The sequence below is a fragment of the Lissotriton vulgaris genome, chromosome 2_1 (genome assembly GCF_964263255.1).
Source record: "Lissotriton vulgaris chromosome 2_1, aLisVul1.2, whole genome shotgun sequence".
In the NCBI taxonomy this organism is placed as follows: domain Eukaryota; kingdom Metazoa; phylum Chordata; class Amphibia; order Caudata; family Salamandridae; genus Lissotriton; species Lissotriton vulgaris.
The window spans coordinates 1,282,728,533-1,282,748,513 of record NC_141687.1 but is presented as its reverse complement, the minus strand read 5'-3'; the positions used below and the strand labels follow the sequence as shown (position 1 = coordinate 1,282,748,513).

General features: G+C 44.8%; 1 protein-coding gene across 1 annotated transcript in view; it reads right to left on the bottom strand.

Annotated features, from left to right (window-relative positions):
- DSCAML1 (DS cell adhesion molecule like 1) overlaps nucleotides 1-19,981 on the bottom strand; it is a 630,702-nt gene that overhangs the window by 129,545 nt on the left and 481,176 nt on the right. The gene's annotated exons all lie outside the window — the stretch shown is intronic.

The following is a 19,981-nucleotide window of genomic DNA, read 5'->3' as shown; positions in this document are numbered from 1 at the left end:
TTAAGTTTCTGTTATTGTCTCACAGTGAGCTCCACAATCATGCCCTCCCACTGAGGGTTTATCCCTGCTCAATGATTGATGCACCTGATCTGGGCTCTTAGAGTGGGAACCCAGAATGCACCCCTCTTTCAAGGAGTGGCTACAGTCCTGTCTGATGGCCCCTGTGTTATGCCCCAGGCCCTAAAATGCCTTCAGCTACTGAAGTAGGGGTACTCGAGACAACTCAGGTCTGTTGGTGTCTTTTGAGACACATCAACCTAGGTGGTTAGATACTTCTCTGGCCAAGTGATGCATGTTATTTGAGACCTACCCCTGTCTGATTGCAAGCGTCCTCTGGCATATACTTCTGCTCAGGCAGTGTTCTCCAAGGTATACCTATGCCCAGGGGTTCAGCATTCTCAAGTGGAATATACAGCGTTTAACTCATTTAGATTGGTCTCAAGGGGCAGGGTCCTGCCCTCATTCTGTATGTGATGTACCCTCTTACTTTCACAGTCTGCCATGGTCACCAGTGGCATGTCGCGTACTTTGAATGTTAAAAAGTGATTAGCGCACTTGCATCAGTCCTGTGAAGGTCATGTGAGGTTCCTCTGTCTCCTTCCATTGTGGAGTTATGAATGACTGCACCACATGAAGCAGGTCCCTAACTTGTACTACAGTTTGGCTTCTAACCAATGCTGACTTTACCTCAGAAATAATTGAATTTTTGTTAAAATGTGCTGCTTTATTGAGTATAAGTCTTAAAGATTTTCTTCAGTATTCACCCCACTGTGCCACCAAATTAGGTGTTTTTGCCCCTTTTGCTTTTGAGCTTGTACATGTGCAGTAGAACTTCTAGTTTCATGAAACAAACCTTGCAGTGTGTCAAAATAACCAGAACCATGCGGTGGGAGTGATTCAAATGTAGTTGTAATCAATTTTTCATGTCTGCTGACGAAGGTTTTTCAGCAAGTGCATGTAGCCCAAATAGTTTAGTATTCAAATGACCATCTAATTAATCCTCCCCTCCTGATATGTATTCATGTAACACTAGTTTTGCAGCTTGAAGCTGTTCTAGATACATGATACACTTCCACCTCCCATTGAAGAGGAATGTCAGCACAATAGACTGTGCATGTATCCTATTGGTGCATACACTGCACTCAGTACTTCACTATACATCAAAAGAAATCATAACTTTGGGCCTCTAGTGTGAGTCATTATGCGTTCAAGTTCAACTTTATTGCGAGTCACTCTGACTAACTTACCTATACTATTCTGAGCCCAACCTCTTAACAGAAGGCTAACACACAGCATGTGGCGTGTGTACACCACAGAGGAGAAGCTTTTCCAAAACCACTCTGCCCAGCACTAGATTAGAGATGAACCACAGAATCCCTATGAATTGTGGACATTAGGGGCCATTGTGAGACAATAAACTTTAGAAATATCTTTTGCAAAAAACATACTTCAAAATTCGATACTACATATATCTATCTCTCTTTACAATAATTTCAACTTGAAATTCCTAATGTCATCCAAACTTATTTCCTAACTATAGTAGGGAAGAGTTTTTATTATTCTTATTGAGGTGCTATCACACCTGGGTCTAGTGCTCAAAAGGAGGATTAAGGACAGGCCATTTCCATAAATAAATATTTAGGCAAGACTAATATTTAGGTAGCTACATTTTGGAAACATATTTGCAAAATATGTTCTTGGGAGTCTATGTTTTCATATACCACTCTGACTAGACCATTGCCACAGGCAATGCCCAGCCCCCTTCAGCTCAGGACGGGCTTGGGAGATACCCTCAAAGGAGCCACTATTCAATGGCCTATCAATCTCTGTGACATATACAGTGTTTAATTTGTAAAACAAATGAGTGCCAGTGCCCTAAGCTCTGATCAGAAGACCGTAGCCGGCACAATTACATGTTCCCAGGACGAATACCATGGCTGAATAATCTTGACCTACCCCATGCCTCTTTAACCCACTACCAGACGGGAAACGGCCACTACAACGAGGCCGTTTCAACGAAAACCTTAACCACGCATGCATTACAACGCATGCGTGGTTACAACGACAGCCTTTACCACGCATACGTTTACTACGAGGTACATAGTAAAGGCATGTGTGTTAAAGGGTACAAATAAAAAAGGGGGGTCGGGGGGGGCTCCCCCCCCCCCCCCAAAACCCTCTAACCTTTAGACGAGATGTGCAGGCAATCGGCGTCGCAAAGGAAGGAAACGGCCGTGTCTTTTTTCCTACGTATGACGTCACCACGAAAAAAAAAAACGTGGAGAAGGATAAGCGTGAAAATAGCATTCCGTAGTAACGCATGCGTGGTAAAGGCATGCGTTACAACGGAGTTCGTTGTAAGAACATACAACCCTACCAGACACTCCCTGCCCTTTTATTTTGCACTAGTAGGTTTTCTGCCTTTGTAATCATTTTGCTGTTTTTTTTCTTCCTTTGTCTTTCCATTTTTCATGTTTTCCCCTCTCTTGCTCTTGGGTAATGTCTGATGCTGAAAATTAAATGCTGGTCTGGGGATCGTTCTTTGTGAGACTGCTTCCGAGGAGCACTCCAAGGTCCAGTGTGATGCGGCCCGAGTGATAAGCAGGGAAGCGCTACATAAGCAAGTGCACTCTCCTGCACAGCAGGACTGTTCTTTGTGCTTTGACTGTTTCCGAGGTGGACTCCAAGGTCCTGTGTGCTATGGGGCCAGAGTAGAACGCTGGGCGGTGCTGCTTAAGTAAATGCCTGGGTCAATTCAGTCCAGTCTGAGCCTGTCCGAGGCTGGGCTGGGCTGGACCACCCCCTAATTTCTGGCTCTTTACTTTAGAGCATAGCTTCAGCCCCAAGGCTAACTGTTCAATTCAAGCTAATTTCATCCAAATTGGCTGCAATGGGAAAAAGAAAATAAGCACAAGGATGAAGCGGTAAGGAGAGTACTGCCTCTACTACTATCATACATTATCTTTCTGGGCTATGCGTTGGTTTGATCAACAATGAAATAGTTAATGTGGGGGAACGATTCAAGGTTATGCAATGGTCATTAACTAAGGCACATAAAAATCTTCGCTGGAACCGATGGCTAGGACAATTGTGGTAAAAGAGCGGGCACATCCAGATCCTACGATTATGCCAAGTAAAAGTAACCCTTGTGTATCAAGTGTTCTCTTGCCCATGGTTACTGATTCTCCTCCACTCACCGCTTCCCCGAACCAGCTAAGAACAAATGGCTGCAAGTGAGATTTGCTGGCAAAAGGAGAGAATGAAAAAGGATGAAGATACTGACACCTGTATAAGAAACCTGAGTATTCGGATAAGTGGGATGTAGAACTGTGTTATGTACGCCTTGGTGGAAGTTAACAGCAAGCTTGTGTTGCTTGAATCATCTACACCAAATACGTTGGATCTTTTAGAATTCATCCACAACAGCCTTATTAATAACTGCATCATTGATACTAATGATGGACGCACCAACTCAATCTTTATGGTACGTTCAATTAAACAAGAGACTCTGTGCGGAGACATAGCTCGTCTAAAATCAGAAATGCTGTCCCAAACAGAATGACTCGTTTGGGGGGGGGCATAGTTAAATCCTAATAATGACTCTACGGGAAAGGTGCACAAAAAACAACATGATTTGTATCAGTGTTATCATACCTGCACTCAAGAGAGGTTGCTTCTTCCTCTAGAAGCAACCTCATATGTGTGAATTATGAAGGGCATTCCAACACATAAAGCGACCGCCCTGGGAGCTTGGTGGGAATTCAAAAATAAAGTAGTTCACTGATATTTGAAAAGGGTTGGTAATCTTCATCGTTTGTAGAATGAAATATGAATTGTTGACTCTTGTAGCGCCCTTCCCGAAATTGCTGACAATCACCAATGCTTAATATCTGCCATGGCAAATATCTTCTTCCCCATCAAAAGAATAAGGGAAAAGGGGCCTTCTGGGCACCCTTGGTACAGTGATGATTGTCGCAAGGCTAAGCAAGCATTTATCTTGGCCATTATATCCAATGATAGGTCACTAATAAAATCTAATAGGATAGCCTATAAAAACAATACTAAACTGGCTAAAAGAAGATGGGAAAGTGACAAGTGGGAGAGGCTGAGAAGTGTCTTAAGCAATCGGGACATGAGGTCGTTCTGGAATCTAGTAAATACTGGTTGTCCAGAGGGCAAAATGGCAATATAACCGAACATAGGGACAGAAATTTGGAAGGCCCATTATGTGTCCCTATACGTAAGGGTAGAGGGTGATGCTGGGCAAGTTACAAACGAGTGCCTCCACTCCCAGCTAATTGGTCTTGATGCTCTCGCAATTTCTCTAAAAGAGATAACGGATGCCTTAAGCAGGGTAACTCCATCCAAGGCTCCAGGCCTAGACAAGATCCCTGGTGACCTACTTCGCAACAAACCTATTATTTGGGTCCCTTTCTTATGGACCTTGTTCAATGCCATCCTGCAGGATATGCAGATTCCCTCCACCTGGCTGGGGGCTGAAATCATACCGATTTACAAAAAGGGCTCACCACTCCTACCTGCCAACTATCGTCCCATCAGCCTCATAGATGTCAGTCAGAAGATATAGGTCTGAGTGCTGCTGGGCCGACTTCAAAGCTGGATGGAGGAGTACACTATTCTTAGCCCCTACCAAGCTGGTTTTAGTGCAAGAATGTCCACAATAGATCACAGTTTTAGGTTGCAACTATTGCATTGGAAGACATTACATTTGGAGGGTGGCAGCCTCTATTTGATCTTTGTGGACGTAAAATCTGCATTCGATTTGGTCCCCGGGGATAAATTGTGGGGCATTTTATTAAACTTGGGGGCCCCTCCTTATCTCTGTCACCAGCTGAAACGGCTCCACGAACGTCATTTTGCCCAAATTCGGTATGGAAACAACTGTGAGCTCACTGATTCCATACCTATAGACAGAGATGTACGTCAAGGTTGCGTGCTGGCCCAACCCTATTTTGCCTTTTTATCAATGCCCTACTAGAGGGCTTGGTTGTGGGGAGGTACATAGAAACACCAAGGTTGGCGAACTGCAAGATATCAGCCTTGATGTTTGCTGATGACACCCTCCTGCTATCAAAGTCTCCGATGGGAATACAGAAGGCTCTAGATACTTTTTATTCCTACTGTAAAAAGTAGAGGGCTAGAGATTAATTTACAGAAAACCAAATACATGGCATTTAATGCAGGTAACAGCACACAACCAAATCCCCAGCTAGATGGGAAACCACTAGAGAGAGTGACCATTTTTTAATATTTGAGAATTACGCTCATTGAAAAAATGGACTGGGGTGTTTAAATAAAGAAGGCAAGTCTAAAGCTGGCCCAGACAACAGGGGTGATAGCAAAGATGCATATGAAGTGTAGCCATAAAACGGTTGGACCGGTGGTAGAAATTTACACAGCACAAGCCAGGGGCCCTGTATGGGGCAGAAATCTGGGGCCACCGCACACCTAATTCTCTATCCAAAATTGAGAATTCCTTTGTCAGGCAACTTCTGGGTCTTCCCACAAGCACACCGCTCAGGCTGCTCCGAATGGATCTTGGGGTTGGACCATTTGAAGAGGTTGTTGCCTTCAAACTCCTTCTATTCTGGCAACACCTATGGAGTACCCCAGAATTAGCTGCTTATAGGGAAGAGTTGAAGGAAGTGCTAAGCTTACAGGGAGTGAGCAAAATCCCATGGCTGGCCTACATTAAAAACTCCTTAGCAGTGATGGGATTGGGTGACCTGTGGGCCAGCGCTGAAGAAAGTTGTCTGAGAATATCCAGGAAGGCCCTGTCAAAGAGCATTAGGGAGTTAAAACTCACTCAATTACAGGGGAGATCTGTGACTGGAGAATTGACCTCAGTATGCTTAGAGACAAAATATCATTATAGGTTGGAGCCTGCCCTTGATGACATTCAGCCAGCCCTTGCTAAAAAACTTTATTTTCAGTTCAGGTATGGGGTACTTCCATTATGTGTGTTCACAAACAACTGGGGAGGGCACATCAACGCAGGGATGCCCGGCATGCAAAAATGTACTATTTTTTTGTCCGGCATATAAGAAGGCGAGACACCGATGGTTATTCTAGTTATGCAGAAACCTTGGAACAAAGCACTGCACACAGGCTTTTAGGATACTAAAATATGATACTAGCATGCCTATTGCATATTCAGTTTGAAAAGTGTGTACTTTGTATTTATTCATTCAATTTTAAATCTCGAATTTTATCGGAATGTTATAAACAATACTGTATTGAACATGCCCTTTAAGCTATTCACATTTTGAAAAATTAAAGCTTTATTGGGATATTCGAATGAATGAATTGTACTGTATTTTTTTTATCTGTGCTTTTATGGCCGAACGGCCGAAATAAAGGACTTTTTGACTTGACGACTTTGAATGAAATATTAACCATGAGAAGAGTTAAGTGGGTAGGTAAATTAAGGAAATCCAATGAGGGAGATGGTGTTGTTATAAACTTTTGCTGGCCTCACTTTGTTAAACACACATTATCAGCTTTATCTAATATGCAATTTGCTGCTGCCCGCACAAGAGGCAAGATTGCTGTTGTGAATCTGTGTAAAATTTATAAGCCCAAATTATATATATATCGAATAATATGTCTCATAACTACGAGAGAAGGTGGTGTTTTCAAGATAAAAAATATAGTGTTGCTACAGACAATAGGTTTGTTCCTCTTGAGAGTGTAGATGAAGCAGAATGACTCACTGTCATAGAAAGGAAAAATCTCATATTCCTCTCAGACGCTGACATCATCTCTTTTCTAGAAACGACCTACAATAGCAAGCAGTGTCAGCTTCAGACGTGGGGACTTGTACACTGAAGGAAATACTGACTTCACAGTTTTCATGGAACTTTGCAGGTTTGGCTAATAAGTTGTGCTTTGATCGGCAATACATGGTGGGTAGATAGGATTGATGTTGATGGCTTTACATCTTTGTTATACCCACCACTCTCTCTAGTGAAGCTAGGGAAGGGGGGGGGTCTTCTTTTTCTAGTATCAGACCTATTATAGCAAACGTGGTTAAGACATTTTTAGCCTTCCAATTCTATCAATTTGTACTTTTATTTGTATAAGATAATCCTGATATTCTAATTATCAATGATTATAACAAATTCGATGCCACTCGAGTGGGGGTAGTTGATGCTGTGGAGAAGGATTTGCATATGTTCCTCCAGGACTAAGGATATATTCTTAATCTACCTCTAAAGAGATGTGAGGTTCAGTAGATACACGGGAGGAGGGTCTGAAGCATTTTCGTCACAATTCTTATGGCAAAGCATTGAATATGATGATCAAATATCATTTAATAATTGCAGATGCATGGTGTATTTGCAGTGATATCTCACTACCCACCGATTTGGGGGGGGGGGGGGGGGCAGGCACAGTTGATCACATACTGATATCACCTAACCCACAAATTTTGCCCGCGGAGTACAGGGTAGAGAAAAACTGTAAGCAACCACAATATTCTGGTGCTAACCTTATTAATACATTTATGACATGAAATAGAGCCACATAGGGAACTGCATATTGCAACAGAAAGACAGAACAGGTAAGAGTTAAATTGTCCCCAGTGGATCCATCTAGTTTTACTATGTCCCTAATTGTTGTTAATAGCCATAATTTTATGACCTGTCTAGATCAACAAGACAACTTTGGAATATCATCAAGGCTCATTAAAATATCTCAAAAACAATTATTAACAAAGAGTGTAAAAGGGTCTAAACAACCTTCAAAGAGCTGGTTTGATAACATGCACAAACATCTAATGGAAACCCTCAACTTGCACCATAGGGGAAAAAACTACAGTTGAGAACTCGAGAATTAGGTTTAAAATGCTTTACTTACCAGGAAGAGAGAGTTATAGGAAAAGGCATGGGCCTCCAATATGCCCTTTCTTAAGGCTAATACAGCCCCCCAGGTTAGATTGTTCAGGTACTGCTCATGAGCGGGTGGAACCATTTCACTTCCATATTTAATCTCACATTGAATTATGTTTCCGCACTTGATGACAAGCCAGCTTTTCCTTTAGTTCCTGTTACCGTAACTTTAGAAAAGGTTACTACAGCCTTAGATAAAAGTGCCAGGGGGAAGGCCCTGGGTCCTGATGACATTCCTATGGACACACAAAATGTAATATCTCTTTGGGCTCCTCTGCTTACTATGGTTTAAAATGCTACTGGAGCCATATATTTTCCCACTGCCTGGTCAGAAACAATTACTGTCTCAATTTTTAAGAAGGGCAACAAGAATGACACAAAATCCTACTGCTCATGTCCCGCTTAGACTTATCTGCAACATTTCGGGGCAGAGTAATTCTGGAGAGACTGGAACAGTGGGCAGAAGATTATTTTAGCGAAGTCTCAATATGGTTTTAGAATTGGTCTGGGTAGCGTTGAGCAATGTTTAAATCTGACCCTTTTGGTGTGAAAGTATACTAGGACTAAGAAGGGATTCATACAATTGTGCTTTGTGGATCTCTGTAGTGGATTGGACCTAGTAAATCACAACAAATGATGGCATGCTGCTAGTTACACCAGAGGACATAATTTCCTTGATGGTCAATTGTATGATAACTTATCTGCCAGGGTTCACTTTGGGGCATTGGGTGAAACCACAAAGCCCTTCCGAATAAGTGAGCCATCAGGTAGGGTTGTGAATTGGCACTCTTTCTTTTCTCCCTCTATATTAACGGGTAAATGAGGAGTTTCAAGCCATAGGTACAGTACAGATGACCCTAGAGTTGGTTCACGGTCTGGCATTTTTTTATATGCAGATGACATGATATTACTGTCAAGAATCCCAATTGGTTTGCAGCACCTAATTAACTCCTTTACTGCTTTCATGGAGGAGAGAGACTTGAAGGTCAACTTTAAGAAAAAGAAACTTTCACGATGACCAGTGGGAAGGGAAGGCTAAAGAGTCGCCCTTTCTATATTAAGAGTGAGCGCATTACTATTCTGCACCATTTTTATTATTTAATATGGGAATGCAATTCTCCTTGTGGGCAAATTGGACTAACCAACAGTGATTGACCTGGTCCACTTTGGTGAGAAGCACTAAGGGGGTGTTTAGATTTGCTACTAAGTTGGGCACAAAGCACATCAAAGAAATGCTAGCTATTTAAAGAAGTAAATGCATTTTGACAGCTGTGTATGGGGCTGCTGTGTGAGGCTTTGGTAATACCACACTTTTACAAAGAGAAGAAAAAAAAATGTCTAAGACGATTGCTTGCAGTCCCGCAATCGATCCCAGGGTCTATCATCCATAAAAAGCCAGAATTACCTTATGCTGAGGATTCCTTATATATAAAAACGTTCCATCTTTGGTACATGATTTGGACTAAAACTGAGACCTCATTTACTAAGGCCACCCTTAAAAGCTGCCTTGCTTTGGATCAGGTTATTAAAATCTCCTGGTTTTTTTTATATTCGAGTCTCCTCAAGTCAGATCAGCAACAAGAATTGTAATTATTTAGACTGCCCCGAGGACACTGCTTGTTTTTCAAAGAAGGAATTTAAAACTCTGTTTAGCAGCATTAGAGAGAGCTTTAAACTAATTAGGCAAGACTATGGTCAAGTATTACGTGTTTTTTTTTAAACAGGAGGGGATTCAATTCTATCTCAGGACCGGAGGCTCGTCTTTCTTTATTTCCTTTCCAGCAGTCTTCAACAATAAACTAAAAAAACTATCTTTCCCATGATGCAGAGGGGAAAGGTTAACATAGATCAACCAATCAACAGTCTAGGATGTCCACAGAGGTAGGAGTCCCCTGTATAGCTTCCTCTTTCCTTTCCTGCTTCCAGCATTTAAACCAACTTTTTAGGTCGAGCGTAGCGATGGACCTTTTGTTGGCGTGTTAGGAGGAATGTGAGACAGCGTTCAGGCACGCGCCTCTGCTGTCTCAGATTCCTCCTCGAGGGTGCGCACGGCGCTGTGCACATCCCCTGCCTCGCATTCGCATCCTCTCTCAATCATACACAGTCACGCATGCGCACACACATTCCCACGCGCACACACTCCCCCCCCCCCTGCCCCTCCCCAGGCATACACACAGGCAGGCACGCACACACACACACACACACACGCACGCACCCCCCTCCCCCACCACCACTCACGGGGCTCACGCACACACACACGCGTGCACACACACACACACACAGACACACATATCCCCCCCTCCACTCACCGTGCTCTTTTGTCGAGTCGCCTCGCCTCGCTCCTTTTCTCCACACGCGGGGCACTTCTCTGGATCTTCACGCTACCTCGGGGCTCTCCCTCCATGATGGGAGCCCCGCATCAACGCGCAAACCGGCCTCTTCCGGCTGCGTCACAGGCCCCGCCCATGTCACGGGCAAGGATACCCGACTTCCTGGTTTCGCCCCCGATAGCAACTCTGCTTCATCAAAGCGTGCAGCAACCTAGACCGGTAACTTGTTTTAAATTATTTTTCCATCCGCCCAGCGATCTCGAACGCTAGACTGCACCTGAAAGTCTGCTTCCTTGCTTTGAGGTGTTCTCACCGGGTTGTTTAAATCTTCTCGGTTTATCACTTTGCTTTTGTTTCCTTTTTTTTTACAAATGCAGACACTTGGTGTAAAACCCCACCACCCTGACGACAGACACTAATGGTTATCCCGGGTGAAGACATTACCCCAGCAGCCAGCATTCAGACGCTTGGAAGCCCGGTGTTTGAAGCCTAAAAAAACCTCTGTGGTGAATGATAACTTTGACAGAACTCGCGTTTCTCACAGACTCGTTTAAAATGCTTGAGGAACTGAGAAAATATTGCAGTAAATTAGTCATGCTAACCACGCGAACTGTTTGAACAACATAGGCAGGACTCAAGCCTTTACTGCTGAAGTAAACTGCGCTATGTGTGTCATCATGATGACGAAGAGCCGCCTGATCGAGACCGGGGAGGCAATTGGCAATGGCAACGAGTTGGGGGTCTGGTGGGGAGGCCAGTAGGACTGTGGGCCAAAACATAGGCACAGCAGGGAAGGATGGGGCGGATTACACGAACACGTCAGAGGGATAAGGCTTTCCGGTTCAGACGGAAAGTGCAGGAAGGCTATAGGATAACAACAAAACAGTCATAAGAAATGTAGTCATGCAATGCTTTGTACATGGTTTTACTTTTATAGACCTGATAAACACTGACATGGTTTATTTACTAAACACAGCTTTGCAGGCAGAAAGAATCACATGGAAGCACAACAATATATCTGAGGTTCTTAAGATTGTGAGGTGTTTTCATGCACGAGGGGGCCCTGAATTACGACTTGTGGAGTTGACAGAAGTGAATTTTAAGGAGGGCACATATTGAACCGTACATAGCGACAGACAGAGTTTATTGTCACACTGGCTGCTAAGAAAAGAAATCTAAGCAGCCTTCCCTTTTGTTTTTATCTAATTTATTTTTTTAATTGAATAATGGCTGTCTGTTGCACAATGCATGCCCTAACAAGCCTGCGCGTGGCTCCATGGAGCGGGCCGAAGAGCACTTTCGTTTTTGCTCCTTTCAGGAGTAGGTTGTGACAAGCGATGTCCACGCTTCTGCTTTGTAGCAAGGGATCGGTTCTTCCTGCAGGTATGAATGCAAGCCTGACAGCAAGACGTGAACTCGCCCCCCCCCTCCAGCCACCCTTGCTAAATGTTGTCGGGGGGGACTCATACCCTCCTCTTCTCTGTGCAGCATTCCTTGGTGAGTTACTGGGATGTGCTGCACAGATAAAATAAATATGTGTATTTATCATTCATGAGCAGTTCACTGATTTGGGAGCAGTGGTGAAAGTATATAAAAGTTATGGCATTTGATCCTGAGAACAATGGGAGAGGGGTCAGTGAGTGTAGAAGCAGAGGCACACATGTAGCTAAAAAGAACAAATGTTAGCCTGTTACATACAACTAACTGTATATTATAATGTGTAATGCACATACCTTAAATGATAAAAATGCTTTGTTCATCTGGGAAAGCTCAGTCGGTTAATGCTATCACTCCAGACCTCTCTTTGAATAGAAAGAGGATCAGTCATTATTTTTTTTAAGAGTTTTATATAGCTCTAACTTGTTCTGCAGGACATGAGACTATTCCTGACCTGGTGGGTTCTTACTTCTGTATGTTCATAGGCTGGTAGTGTTGGGGTAGAGCTTTCATTTTAGCTCTCCGAAGGTAACATTGTGGGACCAGGTGCAAAATGTCTCTTTAAGATAAGTTTGCACTTTTGTCCTATCGCTGAAGTTTGGTAGGGTGGGGAAGTAGTGTCTGGTTTTCATTGTAAGTGGCAATGCCTTAGACTTAGGCTCTAAAAACCAAAACATAAATAAAAGGCATTGTCATTTACAATGCCACTAGCTCAAACTCATTTATCCGCGAGACCTATTGCATTGCAAATGCTTGTTTTCATTGCTCTTGATTATGGTATAGTTATTTTTTTATTCCAGATTGTGTTGCTACTGTTCCGTGGCAATCACACTGTTGTTCTACACAGGCCGAAAGAGCCTTCTACATCACGCCACTCGCAGTGCCCTTTGACATCTCGGGCCACATGTGTGTGGTAATGCTGGAATATAATAGAGGGGCACGTTGTCATTAGTTTCACTCGATCAGACAAGTTCGTGCCCCCACAGTTCCCGTGCCTGCCCGATCCAACTGGAAGCCTAAATGCCCATTCTAAATGGGTCTGTATTGATTAAAACAGCCTGACGCCTGTGTGTATGCAGGTCTGTAGCCCCTATCCATATCTCTATTCAGCGCTTCCAACGCACCACCTCAGCGCCCCTCCCCCACACCACCCGGCTGTTAAGGGGCAAGGCCCAGGTGCAGCGACACCCGGTGACAGTAGGGTGAGTCAGCCTTCGGGCAGAAGCCTGCTTGTTCTTTCCCACTCAGAGCGACCAACCTTTAAAACTGTTGCAGTTGCCAAAAATAAAGCCTTAGGCTTCTTAAACATATCCCCAGATATTTATATTACAGCCTGTCGAGCTGCCCCGACGTGTGCGGCAGGTACACCTGCTCCTACCGGACAAGCCATAAGCTTTAGTGGGGCCATAGAGTAAAGCTATACAGAGGAAGAGTCCTTACAGGTGCTACCTCATTATGAAATCTGCAAGGCAGTGGGTGCCTCCATCCTCCAGGTGGTGGTGGCGGCCATGGGGCCCTTCGAGAGCCACCTTATAGAGACTCATGATCAGACCCTCATTCTAATCTGGGTCCTCCTTCCACACTCAAACACATGCCTAAATGCAAACTAAATGCAAAAATTACCCTAGTATGGATTTGGGTGCATTGGAGTGCCTTAAAAAGACTTTCCTTGCTCTTCCAGCTTAGGATTCGGACATGTCCGACCCATCTCCCCTCACGGCCTGGACGCAGAAGATGATAACTCCCACTGTGAGTCTAATGACGAAGCCCGTCTCTCTCGGCCCTGACGCCCCTCACTGGCCCTGGCTCTCAAAGAGCTTTTAAATGACACAGAGGACTCCTCCGAAATATTAATTCACGAGGACCTTCTGCATCCTCGCTTGGCGGAGTGGGCCCCTTCCAGTAAAGTCTCTGAGTTTGTGGCAGGGCGCCTTAGAAAGCTCTTAGAATAAGAATTCAGGGCATGCCTTAGGACGGAATGCCCCCATCCCTCCCTCTCAGGAAAGGTGGCATCGACCCCGGAGATTGATTTGCGCATGGCAACCTTCCTGAAGAAATATATTAGGGATCCAAAGAATGGCACAGATAGATCCTGGAATTCCTGCCAGGGCAAACTTCAAACTTGAAAGACAAGATCAAGTGCGTTGTTAATTTACTTAACCCTCTTTAAAACACCAATCTGGAACTGTCATCTAGTTACACTCTCTCTACTACAGCCCTTTTCTTATTCTTTCTTTTAAGTTTTTACCTTTTTATCTTTCAATCTCTCTTAAACTTTCTGGTACCCTCATCCATGTGTGTGTGTATATATATTTATATATATTTTTTCTATTTCATCTCTTTTCTTATTCATCTCTTTAAGTCTTCATTATTATTTTTTCAAACTTTCTATTAATCTTACTCCGTGGAAGAAAACCTACAACTAAGGTAGAATTCAGAAATAATTTTATAGATTTATGTAAATATATGTATAGTTAGGATGAATACAATTATGGTTTCGCTTCTACAGTATCAATGTGTAAATATGTATATACCAATGAAACATTTGATTGCGTTTTAGTAAACTGTAAATACTTTATTTTTCACTTTCTACACATATTGTTTATTACGTTTTTTCCCCCCAACCACTATATGTTCCCAAAGAAATTATGAGAATATAGCAATAATGTTGGCTTTAGATAAAAATGTTGAAAATATCTCTATGAAAAAGAATGAGAAAGAAGAGGTTATAAAAAGAAAAAAATAAGACTAGCCGGTGCAAGATAAATTTGATCAAATCAATAATGTTTATATGATAAAATTGTACATAGTAGAAACTTTTGGGTGTTCATAGAGTCCGTTAATATATAATAAGCAACTTTTTGTTTTTCTTCTGTTAGTGATGCTAAAAGACGGTGTCCTGATGAAGGCAGCAGTGCCGAAACGCGCGTAGTTCATATTCTGCCGCTAGCCATCATCATATGCATCTACTTTTTGTGTTCTGAGTTATGTAGGTGACAAGTAATTGTAAATAATATATTGTAATGCATTTGACATTATGAATAATGTGAAAATCTTTTCTATATATAAAAAAATAATAATGAATTCAAAAATTATCAAAAGAATAGAATAAAGATACACTTTTTATAAAAAATACATAATTGTGGACTCACACTGTTTGCACCCTTGGCGTTATGTTGTATATTGTATGTTTGCTAATGTTTATTTTCCTAACTTGTGTTACTTCCCTACACATAGCAAACACATTTGTTTAGTAGGGGTCCCTTTTGTTTTCCCAAAAATGTCACTGGTGATGCAACAGTTACAGATGGCAGTGGACCCACTGCAGAGTTTAGGGTTCATAGTCAACAAACAAAAATCTCTTTTGGTTCTGGCCACCCAGAAGACCTTCCTCAGGTTTGTCATAGACTTGGTGGCAAAAACTTTAAGTCCCCCCGCTCGGAAAGTAACCACGATTCGCAGAGAGTGGAGGATAACAATGGCCAGACCAACATCTCTAGGGCAAGTCGCCAGGGCACTAGGTCTTTTGTCATCCTCTATACAAGGGATCTTGCCTTGCCCTCTCCATTACAGAGCCATCTAGCACATCAAGACTTTTAACCTCCGAAGGGGCATTCAATACTCGGAACAAGTCCCGCTTTCAGAAGAGGTGAAGGTGAAAATGAGATGGCCGCTGTACCACATGGAGGCGTGGAACGGGCGAGGCATATTTGGTTCGGATACGGATATAGTTATAGAATCCTACGCCAGCAAATCCGGTTGGGGAGCTCACTGCAGGGACACCTTTATAAGAGGAAAATGGTCCTCAGACGAACAACAACTCCACATCAATTGCTTGAGTTGATGGCGGGGTCGTTTGTAATTAAGTGTTGGACAAAGGACAGGGTCAACTGCAGTTACCACTTCAAGATGTCAAGTCAAGTCAAGTCAGGAAATTTATATAGCGCACTACATACCCAGAGGGTTTCAAGGCGCTTAGGAAGGGGAGGAGGATTACTTGTCAAATATCCACGTTTTAAGTTGCTTTCTGAATGCCAGGTGGTTCTGGGTAAGGCGAAGGTAAGCGGGGAGTGAGTTCCATGTTTTAGCAGCCAGGTATGAGAAGGATCTGCCTCCCATGGTGGTCTTGTTGATGCGAGGTACAGTGGCGAGGGCTTGGCTGGAAGAACGTAGTTGGCGGGGGGGGGTGTAGAAGGACAGTCGTGAGTTGAGGCATTCTGGTCCGATGTCGTAGAGTGATTTGTGTGCGTGGGTTAGCAGTCGGAAAGTGATCCTCTTATTGACGGGTAGCCAGTGGAGGTCTTTAAGGTGACCAGAGATGTGTTCGTAGCGTGGGATGTCTAATATGATCCTGGCTGAGGCGTTTTGGATTCGTTGGAGTTTCTTCTGGAGTTTAGCGGTAGTGCCTGCGTAGAGAGTGTTTCCGTAGTCCAGACGGCTCGTGACCAGAGCATGGGTGACTGTTTTCCTTGTTTCGGTGGGGATCCAGCGAAATGTTTTTCTGAGCATGCGAAGAATGTTGAAGCAGGAAGAGGATACGGCGCTGACTTGTCTGTTCATTGAGAGTGAAGAATCCAGGATGACGCCTAGGTTCCGTGCGTGGTCTGTCGGGATGGGAGCTTTTCCGAGGGCATCCGGCCACCAGGAGTCGTCCCATGCAGAGGGGGATGTACCTAAGATGAGGACTTCTGTTTTGTCTGAGTTCAGTTTCAGACGGCTTTGTTTCATCCATTCGGCAACTTCTTTCATTCCTTCGTGTAGGTTAGTTTTGGCGGTGCTGGGGTCCTTGGTGAGAGAAAGGATCAGTTGAGTGTCATCCGCGTAGGAGATGATGTTGAGGTTGTGTTGGCGGGCGATGGCCGCGAGGGGGCTCATGTATACGTTGAAGAGGGTGGGGCTGAGTGAGGATCCTTGTGGCACGCCACAGATGACTTCAGTGGCCTCGGACTTGAATGGTGGGAGACGGACTCTCTGGGTTCTTCCAGTGAGGAACGAGGTGATCCATTCAAGTGCTTTTCCTTGGATTCCGATGTTATTGAGGCGTTGTAAAAGGGTGCTGTGGCAGACTGTGTCGAATGCTGCAGAGAGGTCGAGGAGGATGAGGGCGACTGTGTCTCCATTGTCCAGTAGAGTTCGAATGTCGTCTGTGGCTGCGATGAGGGCGGTCTCAGTACTGTGTTTTGCTCGGAAGCCAGATTGTGAGGAGTCGAGGGATTTGTTGGCTTCGAGGAAGGCGGCGAGCTGGTTGTTGACGGCTTTCTCGATGACTTTGGCCGGGAATGGAAGAAGCGAGATGGGGCGGTAATTTTTGAGTTCGGTGGGGTCCGCTGTGGGTTTTTTTAGAAGGGCGGTGAGTTCAGCGTGTTTCCAGCTTTCCGGGAAGGTGGCGGAGTAGAAGGAGCAGTTGATGACGTCTCGGAGGTGCGGTGCTATGACGGAGTCTGCTTTGTTGAAGATGTGGTGAGGACATGGGTCTGTGGGGGATCCAGAGTGGATGGAATTCATCAGGCGGATTGTGTCCTCAGTGGAGATTGGGTTCCAGTCGATAAGGGTGTTCACGGGGGGAGGATGTTCAGCAAATGGTAGGGTGGGTTGGTTTCCGGGTTCGTTGTCGAAGCTGTTGTGGATGTCCGCAATTTTGTTGTGGAAGAATGAGGCTAGGGAGTCGCAGAGGGCTTGAGAGGGGGTGATGTCGTTGGAGTTGGCCGAGGGGTTGGAAAATTCCTTGACGATGTTGAAAAGTTCCTTGCTGTTGTGGGCGTTGTTGTCAAGTCGATCCTTGAATGCTGTTTTCTTGGCCTTTCGGATTAGTTGGTGGTGAGTGCGGGTGGCGTTTTTGAAGGCGTCCTTGGTGCTAGTGGTTGGGTCTTTTTTCCATGCCTTTTCAAGGGAGCGGCAGAGTTTCTTGGACTTCTTAAGATCATCGTTGAACCAGGAGGCCTTTTTGCTGCCCGGTTTGCTTTGACGTTTCTTCAGTGGTGCTAAGGTGTCGGCGGTGTTGGATAGCCATAGGGTGAGGTTGGCGGCGGCTTCGTTAGCGTTAGAAGAGTGGGCTGGGGTGTTTAGAAGGAGCGATGCGGAGATCTGGTCCGTGGTGATTTTGTTCCAGTGTCTTTGCAGAGTTGGTTGGAGGTGGTTGGTGGGTTTGGGTTTGTTGTAGGTGAAGTGAACGCAGCTGTGGTCAGTCCAGAGGAGATCCGTAGTGTGGCTGAAGGAGACATGATTGCTGGAGGTGAGGAGTTTTGGACATTCAGCCTATCTCAAAATGTCTCCGTAACAGCAATGTATCTTCCTGTGGCATCCAATGTAACAGCGGATTGGTGCTTCGGGGCATGGTCAGACATGAGTCCCGTGGCGGCTGCTCCTGGGAAGCAGCAGTGTGGTGAGGAGGGAATAAGGGGCAGAGGAGGGCTAAAAAAAATTACTTATCTGCCGACAGGCCGGCTTGCCGGCCGCCGCCGCTTCTCCTCTGTCCACTTCCTGGCTTCTACTGTGGAACAGGAAGCAGGAAGCACCCAGGCTCCCCATAGCCATTCACAACGCTGCAATGCAGCGTTATGATTGGTCTGAGCACTGTGGTTCGGCACTCAGCCAGGGACTCCGAGCCTGCGAATGGTCTCCATGAAGGCTGTAATGCAGCCGGCATGGAGGACATGCAAGGTGCGCATGAATATTTGGCCAGGCCGAGAGGGATGGTCAAACATTAATGAGCACTTACTTAGTGCCCACCACTCCTCCCCCTGCTCTGAGAGCAAAGCAGATTCACCTGCCCGGCCGAGACACCGCAGCAGGAACAAATAAAATGATAATAACGCAAGTTATTATCATTTTTCTTTCCTTTTTTCCCACTGCTAAAGGCAGTGGGGCAATGCTCCTCCGCCTTAGCGGAGGAGCCGCCACTGCATGAATCTGTGGTAACTGAACCCCTTGATTTTCCAGAGGCTGAAAGCCCTTTGGAGCACTTTCTCTGCAGATCTTTTTGCTTCATGCCTAGAACATCAACTTCCAAGATATTTCAGTAGGAAACCAGACCCTCTGGCAACAGCAACAGATGCATTTCTCCAAGACTGGTCTCTGGAGACAGGCTACACCTTCCCACCATTCGCCATGATTATGAGGCTCTCAGCTCAGGTCCGCAGACAGAAGGCGAACCTATTAACCTCTTCCATGCGTCGGAACGGTGGGTGTGTGTATTGGACGGCCGGGGGCCACCCGATCTGTGCACGGGTGAAATTCGCCCGCAGAGCGAGGAAATCTTGCGCACAGCAAAGCGGTTACAGGTCCAAAGAATGGTTTCAAGTTCTACTGGAACTTTCCTGGGATTCTCTAATCCTTCTACCCCCGATCTGGATCTCCTTCTGGATCCCCTGGGTAATCACCACCCATTAGTCCTCCAAGGACGTATGCCTCTCATGCCTGGTGGATTTAAGAAAATGCTGGAGACTCCCTGGTCTTTCACAGGAAGCTGAGACATTACCGGCAGCAGCATGGGCAGATGGAACAAACAAACGTTACAGGTCTGCATGGCTAGCTGGGTTGGTTGGTGTCTATGAAATGATGAGGATCCCATGGGGTGGGAAGTGCTCTCTATCATGAATTTCTTGGCATCCTTAGCATCCCAAGAATTGGCGTATCATAATATCAACTCTTATAGGTCAGTCATCTCTGCTGGTCACATTCCCATACAAGGGGCCCCGGTGGGTGAACACCCTTTGATCTGTAAGTTGATGAGGGATTCATTTGGTACTCCCTCCAGAGCCTAGGTATTTCACCTTATGGGATGTCAACAAGGTTTTATACCTTTTTCTTTCTTGATAACAGAACAAATATTTGTTGCACAAGGAATTTGTCAGCGACACTTGCCATACTTCTGTGCCTTGTGTCATGTAGGAGAGTGTCTGGCGTGTGAACTTTGGACATCTCTGGACGGGTTTTCACTCCGGATGAGTCACCTTCCACATTTCCCGGCATACAAAGTCCAACTCCAAAATGGTATCTTATCTTACTTTTGACAAAACTCCTAAGTTATGTGTGGTCGATTGCCTCAAGGCTTATTTATGACAGCAGGATGGAGGAACTCCGTCCACCAGGTGAAAGTCAACTATTAATACCTTTCAGGAAACCATTCAAAGTAGTCACTCCTCCAACCATAGCTCATGGGATCTGTTGGGTCATGTAAGAAGCGGGCTTTGAAATCTCGCAATTTGGTACCCACTCTGTTAGAGGTACGATGGCCTCTAAGGCCTTTTCTCTAGGGGCTCACCTTGAAGACATTATCAATGCAGCAGACTGGTCTTCGGGCAT